The sequence below is a fragment of the Lissotriton helveticus genome, chromosome 7 (genome assembly GCF_964261635.1).
Source record: "Lissotriton helveticus chromosome 7, aLisHel1.1, whole genome shotgun sequence".
NCBI classification, from domain to species: domain Eukaryota; kingdom Metazoa; phylum Chordata; class Amphibia; order Caudata; family Salamandridae; genus Lissotriton; species Lissotriton helveticus.
The window spans coordinates 349,456,481-349,481,089 of NC_136068.1; the positions used below are offsets into that span (position 1 = coordinate 349,456,481).

The 24,609-nt window shown below is 49.7% G+C and overlaps 1 protein-coding gene across 1 annotated transcript in view; it reads left to right on the plus strand.

Moving 5' to 3' along the window:
- TOP1 (DNA topoisomerase I) overlaps window positions 1–24,609 on the plus strand; it is a 289,068-nt gene that overhangs the window by 103,767 nt on the left and 160,692 nt on the right. The gene's annotated exons all lie outside the window — the stretch shown is intronic.

The window sequence follows — 24,609 nt, forward strand, 5'->3', positions numbered from 1 at the left end:
GTTCAGAAAGACTGCAGGATATCCATAGATGGAGGCAAAAAAGGGTCTGCTTTAACTGCCAGGTGACCATCTTGTTGCTTCAGTGGCTCTGGGCTCCAAGGATCTGTAGTTCATGGGCAGCAGTCTTGAGTCCATCTGCAAAGACCTACAGTACTCTACTTATTGTGTGACTGTGCAGGTTTTTTTTGCCAGTGGGTGGTCTGCTTCTCTCCAGCTCACAGCAGCTAGGTTTCTATGAGGGACCGTAGCTTTTTCCCAGCCTCAATGGAAGATGACCTTGATCTGATGGATTTAAAAAAAGAAAGCAGTATAATTAAAAAAACGCTGTCTGCCGATGGACATTGTTTCCATGATGCCCACTTCAAGGGAAGGAGCTGTAGCTTAATGACCAGAGCTGCCAACTTTAGAACCAAAAGTGCAACACTTGGTCGGTCTTCTTTTTGATGGGGAACCTTTTATTGGTCTACAAGGAGACCAAATTAAAAGGACACAACACCACAGAGTGCCTCAAGGCACTATCGTCCATGGACTCCTTTCGGAGGCAACAAAAGCTGCCTCCCCACTTCGAGCAACCCAAGTCGTACCATCACCATTAGTTCTACCGCCAGCAAGCAGGTGTACTCGAGTGCCTCATACAAAGGCAATTTCACCAGAGGTAAAGACAGCGGCACTCCCAATAAAGGAGCTACTGCCACAAAACACTGACTTGTCTCTCATTCCCACTAATTACACTACACCTGTTGGAGGAAGACTTCAATGTTTCTTCCTATGGAAGAGCTCACGTCAGACTGCTAGGTTCTAAATATAATGTGACACGGCTACTAAGCGCCGAACACTTCCATCTTGTTCTCGAAAAGGCTCAAACACTCCTCACTCAAGGGGGAGGAAGAGAGTTCACAGCAGCTACCTTTAAAACACTATGGTAAGTGGGTGTGCTTCCATACTTTCTGATTACCAAATAGAGCCTCTCCCCAAGACCATTCCTTAATTTCAGTCCCTTCAATAGATACATCCGTACTGAACATTTCCATATAGCCACTCTCCAGGATGTTCTCCTGCTGCAGCAGCAAGAAGACTTCATGACCGCCGCGATCTGAAGGTGCCATAGGTACCAAGGGCACACTAGCCAGGGAAGGCCTCTAAGGGCTGGCTGCATGTTTTGGTGCAGAACAAAGTGAAGAGTCGACATGGCACATATCCCTGTGTGCCATGCCTACAATCCACTGCCCTGGCATAGGTCAGCCATCCCTGTAGCTGGGTGCATTACACCAGTGGTATATACTTTATTCGGAGGCCGGGTTGCCTGAGCCACGTCAAGCCCTTTGCTGGTTGCGATGAAAGCCGAGTTAAGAAGGGTGGGGCTGCCTGGGGGACCACTATTTTAAGAGACAACTCAAACCTACATTGAGGTGGCATTTTGTTGGTGGGGCGAGTTATCTCATGAGAATATACAAAATAGGAGGATATTCTACTGAAGGAAGACTGACATGCACACGCGGTCTCTCTCACCTTCTTTGATATAAGTGCAGGCCACGTTTGCCTGTTTTGGGATTCTGGAACCTTCAGAAGCTGGTATTTGGTTTTTGCAGTAGCGCGAATGAAACCCGAAAGTATTGTAGTACTTTACTCGAAAGTTACATTACACATTCATGTTTTTGCGGGCACGAGAGGATTAAGTGATTTGTCCAGAATCCAAGGATCTTGAGCTGACACTGATATTCTACCACGGTTCCTTATAAAGATGCAGATAGGTGTATTTAAAGGTATAATTTATTCTGTCAGCAGGAATTAAAACTACCTACTCAACATGAAGTTTCACTGTTTCTCCTCATTTCCCTGTTGTATTTTCTACCCATTCCCTCCTATGTTTATGCTATGCTTTTGTAACTCATGTAACTATGCTCCAGCAACTGATGTAACTATGTTCTGAAACTGTTCTTCCTCATGTAAAGCGCTCTGATACCTTCGGGTTTACCCCAAAACTTTTTCTCCTCATGGATTCACAACGCAGTCGTTAAGTCGTTACAACCATGTTGTGATTCCGCATACCATTACTCCGCAAGTCGGACTAACAACTTGGGGGGGGGAGGGGGGGGGGGTTGTTGGATTTAAAATCCAACACCTTCCCTAGTGTACGCACAGACTGGAGTTGGAATAGTAAATTATACTATTCCAACATCCAGCCCAACCGCAAGTCGTTGTTGCGACTTGCGGCGTAATGGTATGTGGAATCACAACGCCGTCGTAACAACAGCGTTGTGATTCCCTGCGGGGGAAAAGTCCACGGGATTTCAACATGGATTCTAAATAAAGTGGTGAGGGAACAGGTGCATGAGCCCTGTACCCCAACAGTGTCTATGCCAATTCTTACATTGTAAGTGCAGTAATGCCATTAAGAGTATATGGTCTGTGGGTTTGTCATTACGTACTCCACAGCACCATAATGGCTGTACTGAAAACTGGGAAGGTATCAAACATCTCAGCACATTAAACCCACACTGATGCCATTGTGGGATTCAATAAAAAATGCACTCAGAGATGCCCCCTGAAAAACGACATAGCACTAGTGTCTTGGCTGAGTGGCTTCTCGCCAGCTGCCACCACCAGACAGTTTCTGGACCCCTGGGTCGAGAGCCTGCTGCTCTCGGGGGGCCTGAAACAATGCACATCCCGGGACGAGGTGCCAAGCCTCCGCCCCAGGATGGGCACGGTCTACGAAGGGGGACGCTTGAAAGGCTTGCCCCCTTTGTAAGCTACCCCATCCCTTTTGCTGCTTCCAGCAACTGTCCCCCACCGTTCGGACCTCGCCACTCAAGAACCCGAAGGACCTTCCAAAATCAAGATTTTGTCTCCCGTGAGCACCAGATTCGCTCAATAACAGACTCTGGCCCTGGCCAAATCTGAGAGTCTGCACCACTCTGCACCCAACGCCCACAGCCCGAGTTAGAGTAGCCCGACATCACGAGGAGGTCTTCCTGGCAATCCTGACCTGCCTCTAATCGACGCCTGCAGCCCCTTTCTGGAGGACCCCCGTGACTGCTACCAGAGCTGGTAAGAAAACCCGATCCCATGGCCTTGGGTGGCCTAACCGATTTACCTTTTCAACCAGTGGTCACTTCCAGAAGATCTTCGTCCCGAGCGTACAGTGTTTGTTGCAACCGGAGAATCCCCATTGAAATCAACAAAGCACCTGATGCCAAAACAGCACCCTGCACCCAGCCACCGCTGCGGGTGTACTTTGGTGCTAACTCGATTTCATCCCCCTTTTGCTCTGAGCCTAATACCATGAGAGTTGCTCCCACCACCGTGTGGCCTGCTCATGAGCTGCCTCCAACCGGAGAGACCCCTATCCCCCATTGGATAGCATTGGGCCTTAGAACACCTCACCCGGCCCCCCCTAGTGCCGCTGAGGGTGTTCTGAGAGTGCATCCTCGACCCTGTGGTAACCTCTTATTCTAACCCCAGAATACAAACTCCCACAAATAAATAGTTACCTGTAAACCGATAACTCCTTTTTCTCCCATAGGATCGCATTGACTGCTTTTCTTAAATTGTTATAAGCGTGGAGTTGGTTTGTATGAAAACAATATGTTCGAGGCATATGAGCTGCAGATTCTACACTTTGCATTAGATCGCTACCTGGTGTTGGGCTCGAATGATTGCATGTTGTTATCGTCTTGGAAGAAGTCTTTGTAGTCCCGAGATAGGTGACTCCTCCCTTGGACGATAGTGCGCATTTTATCGGCTCCATCCTTAGATTGTTTTTTCCGCCACTGGGTTCGGATGCAACTTTTCCGCTATGGTTCGAAAATCTACTTTTTAAAGACTTCGACACGCAAAAACTTCTAAAACAAACTTTAACTTCAATCTACATCGACTCGACCTCATCACTTCGATTCCGGTCGTCGACGCGGGCCGTTGGGCCTACCCACATGGGGAGGCCTAGAACTCATGGAAAGGACACCATTCAAGAAATGCCCCGAGTGTGGAGCAAAATTTCCACACAGCGACCATCACGAGGTGTGTAACCTGTGTTGATCACCTGAACACAAGTCCAGCTGCGCAACTCGTGCGTCCTTTTGATCCAAGAAGACCGTTTGAAATCGGAGGGCCCGTCGACGCGACATGCAGAGATCCGCTCCGGAACCGGTGGTTATCTTCGAAGAAGGTCCATGTGTCACTGAGGAAGATTCCGATGATCTCCAGATCGTATCTGAGGCAGACGACTCAGATGACTCCATACCATCAGGTCAGTGCGCGAGTACGACTGCCCCTACCCTAGCCCCAACCCATAAACCAAAGGCAAGGTCAAAACTCCGCCTTCGGGGCCCAGTCGAGATCGAGACATTGCTTCGAAAGCCCCACCATCGAACCCGACTCCGAAGAAAATATTAAAGCCTTCCGGTAGCTCCAATACGAGCAAACCGCACGTGCCAATACTACCAGCGTCCTCGGCACCAATGAAGCCTGTTTCGACCCTAAGATGTTCGGTACCGAAACCCACAAAGCCTTATTCCGATGCCTCCAAACCCTCAAACCAGGCCTCAACCCCGAAAACAAAACCTTTGGTGCCGAAAAGTACGCCAAAGGACTAAACAACAACTCCTAAGGCCAAAGACCAGCAAAAACCAGGCCCGGAGCTGAAAAAATAGACGCCAAAAGCAATTTCTCAAGAAGAGCTATTTACGCCTGATCCTTTGCAAAAAAGGATATACATAGATCCAGAAACAGGACATGTTTCCACCACACAGAAAGAGTAAGTCAGATACAGCACCTACACCTCCAGTGCCTGTGAAGAAGGACTCTGTCACATCTCCTATGCACCCTTCTTCTCCTGTATATCCTTCTCCTGCTCTCCCTTTAAACATACACCTCCTCAGGATGCTGATGATGATCAGTATAGCATGGGGTGAGGGAAAGACCCAGATGACCCTTTCTCCAACCCAACCCAACCAGACTGTGAATATCCAAACCCACAGGATATACCAGATATTCCTGACCCGCATATATCCATCAAAACCTTCTCCTCCAGAAGACAATATTGGGTTTGGACACTTAATTAATAGGGCTGCCATCTATCACAATGTAACCATGCATTCAGATGAGGCAGAAGAAGATTTTTTTACTAGACACTTTTGAACAATCACAAAAAACTGTGCAAATACTGCCAATGATTAAAGGAGTCATTAAACATGCACCAGAAGTGTTTAAAGATCCTGTAAGAGCTAGAATCATAAACCCAAGGATAGAGAAAGTACAGATCAGCTCCTGCGGATCCTGCTTACATTAAAGGACAGCTACCCTTAGACTTCTCTGTAGTTTCATACGCTAGGAAAAGAGCAAATTCCCAATCAGGCGAAGCACCACCTCCTGATAAAGAATCAAAGATCATAGATGCTACATCGAAAAGAATAGCTGCCCAAGCTAGCAATGCATGGCGCATTGCTAACACACAAGCTCTCCTTGCAAGATACGACCGGGCTCACTATGATCAGCTAGAGAAGCTCTTACAACATCTACCTGACCAATATAAAGCACAAGCAGATGACCTCATACAAGAGGGTAAGCTTATATCAAATGCCTCCATTAAATGTGCACTAGATGTAGCAGACACTGCATCCAGGGCAATAAACACCAGTGTCCTCCTTAGACGTAACTCGTTGCTACGCATTTCAGGATTTAAGAAAGCCGTACAGACTACTATCTTAAATCAACCATTCAACCAACAACAATTGTTTGGTGCAGAAGTAGACACAGCTCTTGAAAAAATGAAAAAAGACACTGACACAGCCAAGTCTATGGGAGCTCGGCAGTCTTCCCAAGCGAGAGGCTCCTTTCGTCGCTCCTTCTACAGAGGAGGTTCCAAACAAGCAGGAGCAGACAATTCAGCAGGTTCCAAACAAGCAGGAGCAGACAATTCAGCTTCCTTTTAAGATAAATACACAAGCATCCTCTAATAAAGGATACTTTAGAGGGTGCTACAGAGGTAATCACTGTAATGGAAGAGGTTGAGGTAACAACAACAATCGATCCTCTTCCACCACTAAACAGACTTCCTTCAGCGCCCCCAACAGCATACCACTCCTGTAGGGGGGAGATTAACACAGTTCCTACCTGTCTGGAATTCCATCACAACAGACAAGTGGGTAAGACAGATTTTGCAGCGTGAATCTTTCTGGATTCACTATGCTGTGCATTATTCCGCGGTCTTGTGGTTGGGTCCGGATTCGTAGTCTTTTCTTTGGTTTTTTTTTTTTTGTAGCCCAGGTGGGCGTCGGCGTCACACCCCTTTGGGTGTATTTCCGGTGACGTCGGCATGCTTCCTGCAGAAGCTCCCACTCTTGGGCGCCATCTTCAGATTCTTTTTTTCCGCGGTCGGGTCTGGATCGTTCCCGTTTGGGCTCCAGACATTTTTGGAGAAAGAAGAAAGAAAATACAGAAAAGACGAGGAGCAGTCATCTGAAGACTACAGGGGACTTCATCGACGAAAAGCCGGCGAGGAGAAGGCGTTTTTCATCGAGATCATCGACGACCGTCGACGAACACGCGACCAGAGAGGCCCTGGACGCTCGATGATGGACAACACGCCGTTCAAGTTCTGCCGTAACTGCCACCCCAAGTACGCGCAGAAGGACCAGCACCCGATATGCAACCTTTGCCTACCGGTGGACCAAGAAAGCGGAGACTGCAACGCCTGTTCCGCCTTCGCCCCGAAAACCCTTCGTGTGAGAGAGGCAGAGGGTAGCACACGCCACCCTGCAGGGGAAGGCCCCGACTCCGTCCCTCTACGAGCTGGGGATGTCCTCCGAGGAAGAAGACAACGCTGCCGCCGAAGACGACAGCTACACGGTCGTAGAGACCGATTACACGAAGACTTCTGACAAGGTAGGAGACTCTTCGGCCCCCAAGAACCCGAGAGACTCTGAGTCTAGAAAAATCGAGGGCAAGACCCCAAAAGCGCCGACGCCAAAAAAGGTGGCGTCCGAGACTACTCCCAGGCCCAGCGGATCCTCCGAGAAGGAGTCCCCGGCGCCGAGGGCTGCTGATCAGCAGAAAACGTCGAAAATCGTCCCCGAAAAGGATCGATCGACGCCGAGGGAGAAAGACCCGAAACTGACGACGACCAGAGACCCAAGATCCGGTCCGACGTCGACGTCGAAAACTTCGACGCCGAAAGGTACGGCGACGAACCATCCGCCGAAAAGAACGGCCGACCCATCCGACGCGGAACACGCGGCAGAGATGGAGAAGAAGAGAAGGCGCCTCGAGGCCGAAATGGAGAACATCATGCAGCGGAAGAAAGATTTCGATGCAAAGATGAAGGCCTTCACGATCCCTCACAAGACCAAGCCACCGGTGGTGGAGGCAGTCGAGGAGGAGGAAGAGATCGCCGAAGTCGTCGAGGAACAAGACCAGGACGTCGAGGTGATCGACGACCAGGAGGAGTACGAGAATCCCTACGATAGTTACAACTATGGGGAGGAAGAAAGCAGGACAGACGCAGACTCGACACCCTCTGACCTACAGGAGGTAGATTACATAGATGTCGACACCGACAGCCCGGAGGAGGTGGTCGACACTTACCCCTCGAGGCCCTCGCCGCCGGACGACATCGGGGCCTACAACTCGGAGATACAGGCTGCCGCAGCAGCTTTCAAGCTCAAGCTCGACGAAGAGAAGCAGAAAGCAGACTTCCTTCTAGAAACATTGCTCCCAACACAAACGAGGAGCCAGTTCCTTCCAATGCTCGAGAGCGTCTTGGCTCAGGGGAAGGAAGCTTTCAGGGAGCCCGCAACATGCAAGGCAGTAACTCCCAGAACTGAGAAGAAGTACAAGCATGCCACTAAGGACCCGGCCTACATTCAGGGCACGGTCTCCGCAGACTCCATTATCACGGCCACAGCAAGGAGGAGGGCTAACGTACCCACTACCTCGGGCCCACCACCAGATAAGGAGAGCAAAAGGATGGATCTGGTGGGCAGAAGGATCGAACGGAATGCCGCGACCCACTGGCGCATGGCTAATTCCAACGCCCTGATAAACAGGCACATGTACCAAATCATGGAGGGACTGGGGCAGTTGGTGAAGGACTTGCCCCAGGATGCCAGACAGAAAGCCGAAAAGCTGGTTGAAGAGGGGGAAAACGCGGCAAACTCTTGCCTTAAGACGGCCCTGGATGGGGCAGACACCGCCAGCAGGCTCATGATGATGGGCGTCACGGAAAGGAGGCACGCCTGGCTCAGGATATCCGGTTTCAAACCGGAGGTGCAACACAGCATCCTGAACACACCGTTCAACGGCAGCACGCTTTTCGGATCAACAGTTGATGAAACGCTCAGCCAACTGAAGAAAGATAACGAAACAGCAAGATCCATGGGAGCATTGCAGTTCAGAGGGAACAAGAGGGGGCACCCCGTCACGGAGGCCCGGCGGGAGAGGCGGAAACCAGCCAGGTACATCACACCAGGCTTTCCAGCAAACGCACCAGGCAGACTCGCAGACTCAGCAGGGTCATCAGAAGCAGTCCTGGCAGTACCAACAAAGAGGCCAGTCCTTTCGAGGGAGAAATGGACGGGGACAAAATAGAAAAGAGGGGCAGCAGCCCACCTCCAAGTGACTTCAAAAAAATCTGTGTGCCCGCCCACAAAAAAGACCCCAGGGGGGCAGTACGTACAGATGGGTCAAGACAAACTAGACACCTACGACCACATGACACCAGTGGGAGGAAGATTAAGATTCCACCTCCAAGAGTGGAGAGAAATCACATCAGACAAATGGATCCTCAACATTATCCAATTCGGATACTGCATAGAGTTGGAGGGGAGGCCAACAAGCAGAAAACCAAAAAGAGCCACTAGCAAGCAAGCAGCTGCAGTGCCTTCAGGAAGAAGCAAAAGAACTCCTGCAGAAGCAGGCCATAGAACGGGTACCCTTCAAGGAAAGAAACACAGGAGTATACTCAACGTACTTCCTGGTACCAAAAGTAGACGAAACAATGAGACCCATTCTCGATTTACGGTTCATGAACAAATTCATAAGAACGCAAAAATTCAAAATGACCTCCCTGCAAGAGGTGCTCCCACAATTGCAGATCGGGGACTTCATGGTCACAATAGACCTCAGACGCATACCTGCACATTCCAATGAACAGAAAGCACAAGCACATGCTCAGGTTCACCGTCGGAGAAAGCCACTACCAGTTCATGACACTGGCCTTCGGTCTAAAATCAGCACCAAGAGTTTTCACAAAGTGCCTCGCAGCAGTCGCAGCGCACCTAAGAAGGCAGGGGATACACGTATACCCTTACCTGGACGACTGGCTGGTGAAAGCAAACTCATACCAGAAATGCAAGCTGCACGCACATACAGTGACAAGCACGCTCATAAGCCTGGGGTTCTCCATCCATTGGAAGAAATCATCAATGGAGCCAGAATAAGTGAAGATCTTCCTGGGAGCACAGATCAACACCTTACAGGGCAAGGTGTTCCCCAGCGAGAAGAGGGCGAGGGCGCTGGTGAAGGAAACTCGCCTCTACCGGAAGGGACAAGCTCGGACAGTGAGGACTGCGAGCAAGATCATTGGGATGATGGCATCATGCATCCACCTGGTACCGAATGTACGACTCCACATGAGACCCATTCAAGAATGGCTACAGGAGCAATGGTCACAAGCTACAGGCAGTTGGGAGGATCTAGTGGTTGTAACACACGCAGTGCAGAAGGAGATGACATGGTGGACCATGGAGAACATAGCAAGGGGAAAGCCTCTAACGCCCCCAACGCCAACAGTGACCATCACCACAGACTCGTCCCTGAAGGGATGGGGCGCTCACATGGAGGAGCTCAAAGTGAGGGGTCTGTGGATACCAACAGATGCGACAAAGCACATCAATTACTTAGAATTGAAGACAATCTTCCTTGCACTGAAAGCCTTTCAAACAAGACTGTACAAACACAAGGTGTTGATACAAACAGACAATACCACTGCGATGTTCTACATCAACAAGCAGGGGGGCACACAGCCCCGCTTTCAACGCTGGCGCAGGAGATATGGAGATGGGCCATCCCTCTCAGGATAGACCTGCTAGCCATACACCTGCCAGGGAAGGACAACATACAAGCAGGCTGGCTCAGCAGGCAGACATCGGCATCCCACGAGTGGGAGCTCAATGCGCAGGAGACAAGGCGCCTATTCGACAGGTGGGGAACTCCATCGGTGGACCTGTTTGCCACACGTCAGAATGCAAAATGCCAAAACTTCGCATCCAGGCAGCCCGAGGAAGGATCACTAGGGAATGTCCTATGGATAGATTGGTCAAGGACATTTGCCTACGCCTTTCCCCCGATACCACTGATGCACAGAGTACTGAGCAAATGCAGAGCGAGCAACATGACACTGATACTGGTCGCACCACAGTGGGCGAGGCAGACATGGTATTCGCAGATCATGGAGATGACACAGTGTGCACCCCACAGATTCAGCAGGAGGAAAGACTTACTCTCCATGCAGAACGGAGAGGTGCTCCACCCAGAGCCAGAGAACATGAGCCTAGTAGCGTGGCTCCTGAGGACATAGAGTTTGCACATTTAAGATTGCCAGAAAGTACCCTGAGGGTACTTCGGGAGGCAAGAAGACCTAGCACTCGGAAGTGCTATGTTGCGAAATGGAAAAGGTTCACAATATGGTGCAGACAAGAAAGACTTCACAATAAAATGAAGGACTCCACAGTGCTAAAGTACCTGACGCACTTGCTAGAGAAGAACCTTACTGACGCACTTGCTAGAGAGGAACCTTAGCTCATCCTCCTTGAGAGTTCACTTGGCAGCGATAGTCGCCTACACAAGGGGAGAAACTTGCAGGAGTTTCTTCACATCACAGGTGGTGAAGAGATTCCTAGAAGGAGCGAAAAGGATCGCACCACCCAAGGGGATGCCACCACCTGCATGGAACTTAAACGTAGTCCTAACGGAACTCATGAAGGAGCCCTTTGAACCAATCCACAAGGCGTCCTTAAAGATGCTAACTATGAAAACAGCTTTCCTGGTTGCAATAACGTCCTTACGCAGAGTAAGCGAGCTTCAGGCTCTGACGCTACAAGAGCCCTACATACAAATACACAATGATAGAGTTGTGATGAGGACTGACCCACACTTCATGCCGAAGGTGGTATCTAAATTTCACATGAACCAGTCTATACAGATACCGAGTTTTTTCCAAAAACCGACAACTGCCGCAAAGCGAGCTTTGCACACCCTGGATGCCAGAAGGGCAGTCATGCACTACATTGAGAGGACGAAGGGACACAGGAAAACAAAACAGTTCTTTGTGTCATTCGCCAACAGTTACATGGGAAAGGCATTAACCAAAAAGACCATTGCACGATGGATCGCACAGACAATTCAACTCTGCCACAAGCGTGCAGGACAAGGGCTAGCAGAGGGGACGCGTGCCCACTCCACTAGGAAAAAGGGGGCTACAATAGCCTTCCTGGCTAACACACCCATACAAGACATATGCCTGGCGGCAACATGGGCTTCGGTGCACACCTTCACGAAGCACTACTGTGTGGACATACAGATGAACAAGGAAGCTCAAGTTGGACAGAAGGTGCTACAGCACATATTCAATACCCAACGCTCATCTTCCACTCAACCGCCACAGAGATGAGAAACCGCTACAAAATCTATGCACAGCATAGTGAATCCAGAAAGATTCACGCTGCAAAACGAATAGTTTTCTTACCTGTCGGTGTAGTTTTGCAGCTTGAAGATCTTTCTGGATTCACTAGCGAACCCACCCACCTCCGCCAGAAAGATGAGGCTGGAGAGAGAAGAGGTGGAAATAGAAAAGTGGAAAAGACTTTGAAGGTACAAAGCGGTAAAATATCACCTGAATAGAACATTGCCATTACTTCGGAAACGAAAGAAACACGGAAAAAAAGAACCCGAAGATGGCGCCCAAGAGTGGGAGCTTCCTCAGGAAGCATGCCGACGTCACCGGAAATACACCCAAAGGGGTGTGACGCCGACGCCCACCTGGGCTACCAAAAAAAAACAAAGAAAAGACTACGAATCCGGACCCAACCACAAGACCGCGGAATAATGCACAGCATAGTGAATCCAGAAAGATCTTCAAGCTGCAAAACTACACCGACAGGTAAGAAAACTATTCGTTATCCAGTATGGTTACTGCCTAGAGCTTACAGCTACCCCTCCAAATATACCACCCAGACAGTGTCCAATATCCACAGAACATCTAACGCTGCTCCAACAAGAAGTTCTCTCATTGCTGCAAAAAGATGCAATAGAGTTAGTTCCATTGCAACATCAAGGAACAGGGGTCTACTCCCTCTACTTCCTAATACCCCAAAAGGATGGGACACTAAGACCAATTCTAGATTTAAGGCCTCTCAATCTGTATATACACTCAGACCATTTTCACATGGTCACTTTACAACAAGTGCTACCATTATTGGAACAAGGCGATTGCCTCACTACATTAGACCTCAAAGACGCATACTTTCACATTCCTATACATCCTTTTCACAGGAAGTATCTCAGGTTTGTGATAGAAGGACAACACAATCAATTCAAAGTCCTTCCATTCGGGGTCACAACTGCACCAAGAGTGTTCACAAAGTGCCTAGCAGTAGTAGCAGCACATCTCAGAAGACAACATATCCATGTCTTCCCATACTTAGACGATTGGCTCATAAAAGCCAAGTCATTCAACCAGTGTGTTCAACACACATCTCACACAATTCAAACACTGCACATCTTGAGGTTTTACAATAAACCACACCAAGTCACATCTACAGCCCTCTCATGTACATCAATACCTAGGGGCTACTATAAACACCAATACAGCTCTAGCTTATTCCAGTCCAGCCAGGATACAGAGCATTCAATCCTTAGTCACAAGGTTTCAAAACCAACACTCTCTCCCAGCCAGAGTATTCATGCAATTTATAGGCATGATGGCATCTTGCATTTATATTGTACCATATGCAAGACTGCAAATGCGCCCATTGCAGGAATGTCTAGCACATCAGTGGAATCAGGCACAAGGACAACTAAGAGACCTGGTGTTGGTGGAACACCAAAAACTTGTCCAGAGGGCAGCCGTTCCTCGAGCCTGTTCCACAGATAATACTGACAACAGACTCATCCCTCACAGGATGGGGAGCACATCTGCTCCACCACACAATTCCGGGAAGATGGACCGTTCAACAAAAGGTGCTTCACATCAATCACCTAGAGTTGCTGGCGATTTCCCTGGCACTGAAGTCCTTCCAAGTGCACATACAGAACAAAGCGGTCTTAATCCGGACGGACAACATGACAGGCATGTACTACATACAAAAGCAGGGAGGCACACATTCCCTGCAACTGTCCCAGCTCGCACAAAACATTTGGAGATGGGCATTCCACAAAAAATATATCTGCTTGCAGAACACCTTCCAGAAGTTCACAATCAGATAGCCCATCTGTTAAGTCGACAGACACAACAGATTCACGAGTGGGAACTACATCTGCAAGTTTTTCAACCATTCTTTCGCAAGTGGGGTCATCCAGACATAGACCGGTTAGCCACACACGAAAACGCAAAATGCCCAACCTTCGCCGCCAGGTTTCCACACCCGTTGTCCAAGGGTAATGCGATCTTGATGAACTGGTCAGGCAGATTTGCGTACGCTTTTCCGCCAACCCCACTAATGCCACTAGTGGTACGCAAGCTCAGACAACAGTCTCTCAAAATGATCCTGGTAGCTCCCACATGGGCATGCCAACCGTGGTTTACCACACTGCTAGAACTCTTTAGTTCCACACCAAAAATTGTCTGACACCATCCATGCTAACGCAGAACCATGGAGATATCAGGCATCCAGATCAAGTCAACTGAATCTGGCGATCTGTCTCCTGAAGTCTTAGAGTTTGGTTACCTTAACCTGCCACCAGACTGTATGAATATCATTAAAGAAGCCAGAAGACCTACTACTAGAGCTTGCTATGCTGCTAAATGGAAAAGATTTGCCATTTACTGCTCTAATAATCAAATTGATCCTTTGGATGCTTCCATCCAAAATATTATCTGTTACCTACATTTACAGAGATGTAATCTGGCATATTCATCTATACGATTACGTCTTGAAGCCATTGCGGCATACCTACAAAACCGACAACATATGTCGTTGTTTAGAGTAGCAGCAATAAAAGCTTTTATGGAGGGATTAAAAAGAATTATTCCTCCTAGGTTACCACTCTCTCCAGTGTGGAGCCTAAACATTGTTCTTACCAGGCTCATGTGACCCCCTTTTGAACCTTTACACAAATGCGAACTAAAATTTCTCACATGGAAAACAGCTTTCCTCATTGCTCTTACCTCTTAGCGTTAGTGAGATTCAAGCTTTCACTATACAAGAACCATTCTTACAATTACACCATAACATAGTGGTTCTAAAGACTAATCCTAAATTCCTTCCTAAAGTAATTACTCCTTTTCATCTAAACCAATCTGTAGAGTTACCAGTGTTTTTTCAAAACCCAGACTCTAGCAGAGAGAGCTCTACACACACTAGATGTCAAAAGAGCTCTTCTCTATTACATTGATAGGACCAAATCCTTTCGCAAAACAAAGCAACTATTTGTAGCTTTCTCTCCACCACATAAAGGCAACCCCGTTTCTAAATCAAGAATTGCAAGGTGGATTGTTAAATGTATACAGATATGCGATCACAAGGCCAAAAGCACATTAACAGTTCCTCCTAGAGCGCACTCCACACGCAATCTAGGAGCCTTCATGGCTTTCTTAGGGAATATTCCCCTAGAAGACATCTGCAAGCAGCAACATGGTCTACAACACACACCTTCACTAAACACTATTGTGTTGATGTGCAAGCCAATCAGCAAGCTGTAGTAGGCCAAGCTGCCCTCAAAACTCTTTTTCAAACTACTGCAACCGATACAGGTGACCACCGCTAGGGAAGACACTGCTGCACAATCGATGCAAAATGTAGAATCTGCAGCTCATATGCCTCGAAAGGAAAATGCTACTTACCAGTATGCATCTGTTATTGGCATGTAGAGCTGCAAATATCTACACACCCTCCCGCCTCGCAGGGACATGTATCTGTTTCAGTTTCATCCTAATTAGATATACACGCATGGACATCACTTCTTTCTCTCTACTAACTCCATCACTTCCCATCATGGCGAAAAACAATCGAAGGATGGAGCCGATGCCCATGCGCACTATCGTCCAAGGGAGGAGCCACCTATCTCGTGACTACAAAGACTTCTTCCAAGATGACAACATGATGCAATCATCCGAGCCCAACACCAGGTGGCGATCTAATGCAAAGTGTAGAAATCTGCAGTTCTACATGCCAAGAACCGATGCATACTGGTAAGTAGCATTTTCCTTTTCTAGAGCAAATATTTTTTTCTCTAATTCTAGGTCTATTATTGGCCTCCCTTTTTATATATTTTAAGTATCCCCTCTCACAATTGGCTTTATGGCTTCCAATCTGGTGAGGTCTAAGGTTTGTCTTCCTTATTGTCTTTGAGCAAATTTACTATTGTGTCTTCGATACACTGTTTATTTTGATCTCTTCGAGTTTCATAGTTAAATCTTCATTTTAGTTTCTTTTGAGTCTGGTAAAGGATCAGTAATGGACATCATATTCATAAGAGCTTTGTGTGATTTTGTTTGTGCAGAATAAAAATTGTGAATTTCTTTCTAGTATATGGTCTAATGATAAGTTGCGGTCATCTTCTAGGATGAGGTTAGCTGAGTCTGGTATAATTCCAAGTTGTGCGAGGTGTCTTTAGTAGGTGCGTACACGTTGACCCCAAAAAAATTCAGTGTTCTTGGAAAGTTTGGAAAAATCCTTGTTGTCTGAGAGGCTTGATATATCTATATATGCTTTCGCATTGATTGTCAAAATGACATTCTTTACACCCACTGCGGCAGAGCAGGCTACATCTGAGAATTTTCTGTTTCTGAGAGATGTCACCTGTGTGGAGTCAACCTTTTTGTTTCTTGAAGGAAGACAATATGTCCTTTAAGCCTGTATACATAGTTAATGATTTTCTTTTTAGGTCTCGGCTAGCCGCGCGAAGCGCGTCTCCGCCGAGCCCCTATTGTCGGCATGTGAGCTTCCCAGGAGACAATCCTGGCCGCGCGCATCGCCTTGGAGGCGATTTGAAAGTGGCACGCGCCGACTGGCACGCGCCGCGCTCGGCCTGGCTGTCTCCTGGGAAGCGCACACTCCCCCCTCCCCCCGCTGTACAGAGACACACACACAGGAGCGAACATACACGCACACACGCACACACACTCACACACACGAGCGCCCCCCAAGGCCCACTTACCGCTAATCCAGTGTGTTCTGTCGCCTCCGCGGGGCTCTCCGGAATGGGAGCCCCGCATCACGCACTGCTCTTGACCAGGAACTCCGTGGGCGCGGGCTTCGCGCACAAGACGGAAGTCCCGCCCCCACGGTAAGTTTCGTTTTGAATGCGCGCGCAGATATTGCAAAATTACAAATGTCGCCAGGAGAGGGTCCGAGATGTGCGTAGGTGTATGGGCGCAGGGCGGGCGGCGGCAGGGTCCCGGACTGCGGGGGTCAAAAGAAAGATATTCGGGAGGGCTGATGGGCTGACTGAGCGTGGACGAAAGTCAGGGGGTTATTTGTTTGTGCATTTTTGTGTGGCGCGGACTTTGCCCGGGTGTCAGGGCGCTTCACGAAAGGGGGCAGGGGTGAAATATAATGAGAAACATTGCAAAAGAGCAGATTGCGAAGGCATACGTTACGTTACATAAGGTAGTGGTAAAAATTGTGAGCAAGCAATAAATACATGAGGTAGTAACGGTAATGGTGACAATTGTGGGCGGACGGAATACGTGAGGTAGTAAAAATTGTGAGCGGCCAAAAGTGCATTAGGCGGTAAGGGGTGCACGGGGGGAGGGGGTGGCGGGTGTGCACTTACAGGAGAAAAAGGCTCGAAGGCTCTACGGCTAGACGGTGAGTGCAGTCTCAAGGGGTCGGAGGGGTATAGCAAGGGCTGCTGGCAGAGGGCATAGTGCGGATACACGCAGAGGACATCCTTGGTGCCGTCTTATAAATGCTTGTTTATTGTGTAAATGAGAGGACTTTGGGAAGACTTTGGGAACAGGTGGTAACTCTGAGTACTCCCCTACAGTCGTGAGTTCTGTCTCGGAACAGCTGTGCTGAGCTGAGCTGTCCTGCCTGCAAACTTTATCCACACGTCTTTCACAGGTCAATATATACTATTTGTTAAAAAAACGGCATTGCATATATTGTGGTTTCCTTCATATCAGAGTCTCAGCAACACCAAAATGACCCAAAACCATTTTTTACGCCTCCGTGAATCTCCCAGTTGCTGTTCACCTTTTACATGTAATGTTTTTTTTTCGAATTCCATATCCCTTTCCGATATTAATTTATGTCGAGGACATACAAGAGTTGTCGCTCTAGTATATTTTTTCTCGTGTGGCTTTGACTCCTTGTCAGCCCCCTTATTACCCCCATCTCCGTGTTCCTTGGGTGTTAGAGCTCTGTGGGGTGTGGGGGTGTGCGGGCCGGAATAACAGGCGTGGAGGCCGAATGTAGTGTGCTATGGTTAGCAAGTATTTATTGTATACAGAGGAAAACTAATCCTTGGGTACAGTGTCCGGGTATACGCTTTGCTGGTCCTGTTCCGGGTCCTCGAGAGGGGGTCCGAAGAGGGGAACACAGGTAGGTCTTCCTCCACCGGGCTGGGGATCTCCTTCCTGATGGCGGGTGTTGGGGTGACCCTCGGAGGTAAGTAAGAAAGACACAGGGCAGTTAGTTCCAAAGCACACGGAACTTAGAAGACCGTTACCGGCACCAGGAGTGTAGGGACGGAAATAGACGGTGTGGGAGAAGAACAGGGTAGGGTAAGATGGGAAAGAAAAGGGAGGGGTCGGGATAGAGTGGATTGTCGTGAAGGAAGGGGGGGGTGGATATGTATCATACAGTGTGGGGGTGACTATTTTACACAGTGCAAGTGCGCGTGACTTCTGTACAAGATTTACACTATATACTCTATTTACACAAGGAGGGGTAAACACGGAGAATGATAACGGATTACTCACGTGCCCCGCCGTAACTCTCATCCGAGTTACGGCCGCTTTCCAGCCTCCTCCTGAGGATGCCACCAATCCTCGCACCACAGTTCTTCCTCTTCTTCGCTCTCTCCTCGCGTCTGCTCTCCTACAACCTCCGTCGCTGATCCTTCGCCTCTCGCCAACTCCTGCCACGAGTCCACCGCTAGGGATCCATCCTCCTCTGTGTTGCCGGTCTTTATGCGATCCCCTCGGGTCGCTGAGGAAAGGCTTCCGGGGTCACGCAGGGTCACTTCCGGTCCTTTAGAGGCCGTTGCACTTCCGGGGTCATTCCAGGTCGTTTCCGGTCCGCTGGGCGCTGGCGATGCTGTCGGTACCTGCAGGGAGACAGAGAGAGGTGTAGCCGTTTTGGGCGGCAGGTTAGTGCTGTCGCCCCTATGGACGTTCGTACGAGGTCGCTGCAACCCGGAGGTAGGCTTTGACCCTTCACATCCCCTTTCCCTAGGATTGTTTCTTGTGGGGGTTAGGTTTGGTGGGTACCGGGAGAGATAGTCCGCATTGCCCTGTTCCTGCCCTTTCCGATGTAAGGTACGGAAGCGAAAAGGTTGGAGAGAGAGGAACCACCTGAGTACTCTATCATTGTTACCCCGATTACGCGCCATCCATTCAAGAGGGGCATGGTCTGTGTATAGAACGAATTCTCGTCCTTCCAAGTAATACCGGAGGCTTTCGATCGCCCACTTAATGGCGAGGGCTTCTTTTTCGACTACTGAATAATTGGTCTCGCGGGGAAACAACTTCCTGCTTAGGTACAGAATGGGTTTTTCTGCCCCTGACACGTCCTTTTGTGACAACACTGCCCCCAAACCTTGATCTGACGCATCGGTCTGCAATATAAAGGGCTTGGAATAGTCAGGACTCATCAGCACGGGTTCTGAGGTCAAAGAATGCTTGAGGTGATGAAAGGCCTGTAACAACAAGGGAGATGGTTGTTTGAGGATCTCCTCCGTTTTCGTTGCTTTCTTTAGGAGATCCGTCAAGGGGGCTGCCGTATGGGAAAAGTTTGGTATGAACCTTCTGTAATATCCTAGCATACCCAGGAATGCTCGGAGTTCTTTACGGGTTTGGGGAAAAGGGATGCCCTGGATGGTCCTAACCTTGCTGTCTTGGGGCCGAATATGTCCCTCCCCCAGCAGGTATCCTAGGTATTTCACGCTTTGGGCGGCTAACGTGGTCTTGGAGGGATTTATGGTAAAGCCCGAGGCGCCTAAGGAGTCTACGATTGCCCGTACGTGAGACAGATGTTGGTCCCAGGTGTCACTGTAGATGACTATGTCGTCTAGATACGCACCCGAGTAGTGGGAGTGGGGCTGTAGTACTTGATTCATGGCCCGTTGAAACGTTGCTGGGGCACCATGAAGGCCAAAGGGCATGACTCTAAACTGGAACAGTCCCTCTGGGGTGGAAAAAGCTGTTTTGTGTTTATCCTCGGCTCTCAAGGGGATCTGCCAGTATCCCTTGCAGAGGTCGAGGGTACTGATGTACTGGGCCCTTCCGATGCGCTCTACCATCTCGTCAACCCGAGGCAGGGGGTAGGAATCGAAGGCTGAGATTTTGTTTACCTCCCTAAAATCGATACAAAACCTGGTAGAACCATCGGGCTTGGGTACCAGGACTATGGGCGAATTCCAGTCGCTACGGGAGGGTTCAATGATGCCCATCTTTAACATTTGATTGGTTTCCTCATGTATGACAGCTCTTCGTGCTTCTGGGACACGATATGGACGCTGTCTGACTATTTTCCCCGGTTCGGTATGGATGGCATGCTCCACTACAGTAGTGTGTCCTGGGAGGGAGGAGAACACGGTTTGCACGGGGGACAGGGTCTGGCAGAGGTCTCTCTTCTTGCTCTCAGATAGCTCTGCATCAAAACAGCACTCAAAGGGGAGAGGACTAACACCAGTCAAGACGGGTCGAGGACCCTCCCATTTCTTAAGGAGATTGACGTGGTATATTTGGGTGGACCCCCTGGTGGCGTCTATTTGGACTTCGTACGTTACGGGAGTCACTTGTCTGGTGACGGTGAATGGACCCTGCCATTGTCCCAGCAGTTTATGGTCCGAGGAAGGAAGGAGCAACAGGACCAACTCCCCGGGAACAAAGGACCGGAGTTTGGTTCCTTTGTTGTATTGTTGCTTTTGAGACGTTTGAGCGGCCAACAGATTCTGCCTCACGATTTCTCGGATCTCTCCCAAATGGGTCTTCAGGTTGTTGACGTATTCGGGGAGAGGACGGGTCCGATCAGGTTCGGCCTCCCAGGCCTCACGAGCCATGTCCAAAAGAGTCCGGGGGGCGCGACCATATAGCAGTTCGTAGGGCGAATACCCCGTGCTGCTTTGTGCCTTGCACCGGATGGCAAACAGGGCCAAAGGCAACAGTTCCTCCCATCTTTTGCTCTCGAGACCCAATAGTTTTTTCAAGGTGGTCTTTAGCGTGGCGTTGTAGCGTTCCACCAAGCCGTCCGTCTGGGGGTGGTATGCTGATGTTCTTATCTGTTTGATCCCCAGTTTGGAACAGACTTGGCGCATGAGGGAGGAGACAAAGGGGGTGCCTTGGTCGGTTAGTATCTCGCGGGGAAACCCCACCCTGGAAAATATGGCTATAAGCGCTTTGGCTATGTTCTGGGTGGTGGGTTGACGGAGAGGCACTGCTTCAGGGAAACGGGTGGCATAGTCCACTACCACTAAGGCATACCTGCAGCCGCTTTTGGAGGGCAACAGGGGGCCTATAATGTCCATCCCCACCCTGGAGAAGGGGATATCTATCAGGGGGAGGGGATGTAGGGGTGCTCTCGGTGGTCGGTACCGGCTGGTTTTCTGGCACACCGGGCATTCCCGACAATAGCGTTTAATCTGCGCGTACACTCCGGGCCAGTAGAACTTCTCTAGGATCGCTTCGCCTGTCTTTTCATCACTGAAGTGCCCACCTAACAGATGACTGTGCGCCAGAAACAAGACTTTCTCACGAAACAACCCCGGGATAAGCAGTTGAGTAGGGGCCTGGGCACCTCCTTTGCGATACAACAGTCCATTCCGGGTGAAGAAGTAGGGACCTACGTGTAAGGGGTCTTCATCGGGGAGGGCCCGACTCCAAGCGTCCTGCAACACTGGATCTTCTTGTTGGGCAGCTCTGAATTCTCGATCGGTTTCCCACGGATGAGGGTCCACCTGTGCTGGGCAAGCCAGAACGAACCCCCTCTTTTCCTTTTTCCTTTGGGCCTTGGTCTTCCAGGGTTTGGGTGTCTCGACGGTAGCAGGGGGATCATGGGAAAAGGGAGCCTCTGCCCACCATTTCTTCAATGAGTCGGTGGTGTCTTGGAGGAGATGCGGAAGACCACTATAGTCGCTTCCCAGTATTGCCTGTTCGGGTAGGTTGGGAACCAAACCGACTGTCAATAAACTGCCTGGGTCCGTAGGATGTTGTACACGCACTTGTGTGGTCGGGTAACATTTGGTGTCTCCGTGGACACACTTGATGGCCACGGACCCGGTCACGGGTCCCAGTGCGTGTGATAGTTCCTGGGGACGCAGTACACTGTGGCGACATCCGGTATCTGCAAGTGCCATCATCCTTTGTCCTTCAATCTGCACGGGACACCTGAAGGGTGGAGGGGTGGTTTCGGTGGTGAGACACACATAATTTCTTGTCAAGCCAATCTCCATGGGTTCCTCTTTCTGAGGGCATATGCGGGCGATGTGTCCGTATCCACCACAATGATAACATTGTGGTCCTGGTAGCGGTGGTCTGGGCATGACCGGGTAGGGCATCAGTGGGGCTGCTTCGGGTTTTCTTTGTATCAGAGGTGGTCTTGCTGGCCTGGGATGGTTGCCCCGACTTAGGTGGGTTGGGTGTTCCTCCCTCGCCCGCTGTCCTTCCTGTGCTCGGTTGTAGGCACTGGCTATTTCGACAGCACTATCCAAAGTCAGATGGGCGTGTTGGCGTACCCATTTCTGGGTGGCGGGATGTAGGGAAGCCAGGTATTGTTCGAGGTATATTTTGGCCATTATTTCCGCCTTACTGGAGGTTGCAGGTTTGAGCCATCGGTCGGCCAGGTCTTGTATCCTGAATGACAAAGCCCGGGGATTCTCCTGGGGTCCCTCCTTGGCCTGGCGGAGTCTAACCCTATAGGTTTCGTCATCAATCCCCAGACGTTCCAGGATGCATTTTTTTATGTCCGCATAGGGGGTCTGTCCTTGGATGTTGGCCTGCTGATAGGCTGCTTGCAGTTCCCCTGTTAGCAGGGGACCTAGGTAATGGCCCCATCGATCTGCAGGCCAGGTAGCGGCCTGAGCAAGCCGTTCAAAGTTGGTGAAGAAAAAGTCTGGATCTTCACCAGCTACATACTTCTGCAGGACTACCGAGGGTATGGATGCCATTGGTCTCTGCTGCCCCATAACGGTAGTCAATTTTTCGAGGGCCTGATCCTGGGCTGTGCCCTGTCCTTTCAGGACATCGTGCAGTTGGCCCCTGTCATCTTCTGCGGTTTTCAAGAACCTCTCCATCAGTTTGCCGAGGAGCTCCTGTCCCTCGGCCAGCTGTTTGACGGCGGCCTCCATGCTCCCGGGCGATCCCACTTCTGACACCACTTGTGGGGTGTGGGGGTGTGCGGGCCGGAATAACAGGCGTGGAGGCCGAATGTAGTGTGCTATGGTTAGCAAGTATTTATTGTATACAGAGGAAAACGAATCCTTGGGTACAGTGTCCGGGTATACGCTTTGCTGGTCCTGTTCCGGGTCCTCGAGAGGGGGTCCGAAGAGGGGAACACAGGTAGGTCTTCCTCCACCGGGCTGGGGATCTCCTTCCTGATGGCGGGTGTTGGGGTGACCCTCGGAGGTAAGTAAGAAAGACACAGGGCAGTTAGTTCCAAAGCACACGGAACTTAGAAGACCGTTACCGGCACCAGGAGTGTAGGGACGGAAATAGACGGTGTGGGAGAAGAACAGGGTAGGGTAAGATGGGAAAGAAAAGGGAGGGGTCGGGATAGAGTGGATTGTCGTGAAGGAAGGGGGGGGTGGATATGTATCATACAGTGTGGGGGTGACTATTTTACACAGTGCAAGTGCGCGTGACTTCTGTACAAGATTTACACTATATACTCTATTTACACAAGGAGGGGTAAACACGGAGAATGATAACGGATTACTCACGTGCCCCGCCGTAACTCTCATCCGAGTTACGGCCGCTTTCCAGCCTCCTCCTGAGGATGCCACCAATCCTCGCACCACAGTTCTTCCTCTTCTTCGCTCTCTCCTCGCGTCTGCTCTCCTACAACCTCCGTCGCTGATCCTTCGCCCTTCGCCAACTCCTGCCACGAGTCCACCGCTAGGGATCCATCCTCCTCTGTGTTGCCGGTCTTTATGCGATCCCCTCGGGTCGCTGAGGAAAGGCTTCCGGGGTCACGCAGGGTCACTTCCGGTCCTTTAGAGGCCGTTGCACTTCCGGGGTCATTCCAGGTCGTTTCCGGTCCGCTGGGCGCTGGCGATGCTGTCGGTACCTGCAGGGAGACAGAGAGAGGTGTAGCCGTTTTGGGCGGCAGGTTAGTGCTGTCGCCCCTATGGACGTTCGTACGAGGTCGCTGCAACCCGGAGGTAGGCTTTGACCCTTCACAAGCTCCTATAGCACTAACACCACGGGGACAAGTCACGCTTTTGCCTGTTTTGCATTTTATATTTAGTGTGTATGATAGCTCAATGAGTTAATGTACATGCTGCAGAAACTTGTTTGCAACCTGTAACTAGCCACGAGCTGGAAACCAAAAGCAAGTGAAACCAATGAGTAACAATCATAAGGTTCAATAAAAATAAAAATGTTCATTTACAGACAGTGCTGAGTCCACAAGACGGGGAGTCAAGCACTACATAAAATCTATTTTGATATGTTTTTATTTTTTGTCACAATTTCCTAAATTGCACCCATGGCCTAGGCGAGTGTCTTATTTCCACACCCATTTCTAAGGGGTGAGCGTTTTCGAGATGTAGAAGTTTCTATTTTTTGTCCTTTTTGTGCGGATGACTGACCCCCGCACCCCCATGGCCCCCTCAGATGTTTACAGTGCGTGCCTCTACTGACGCTTTCTAGATCACCTGCTGAACTTTTTTTAATGGACTATGGTGCTTTCTTTCTTTCCTCAAGTAATGCCTGCACAGATGGTCTCCACTCCTTCACCCCTCCCAAACTCGGGAGGTTTTTATACCAATTGCAAATTCAAGAAAAAAAATTAATGCAAAGCATTGTCATTTACAATGCCAGTAACTCAAACTTTAATGCTGCGAGACCTATTGCATTGCAAATGCTTGTTTCTTAATCTGATGGTGGTTGATCCCTTTCACGTTTAGTGACTGTCCTAATATCGTGTGGAATCTGTCATTTGAACATCTGTAGGAGCGTGTTGGTCCCAACTGCGAGGTAACTGAGTTGTGTTACGACTTCATAGAGGT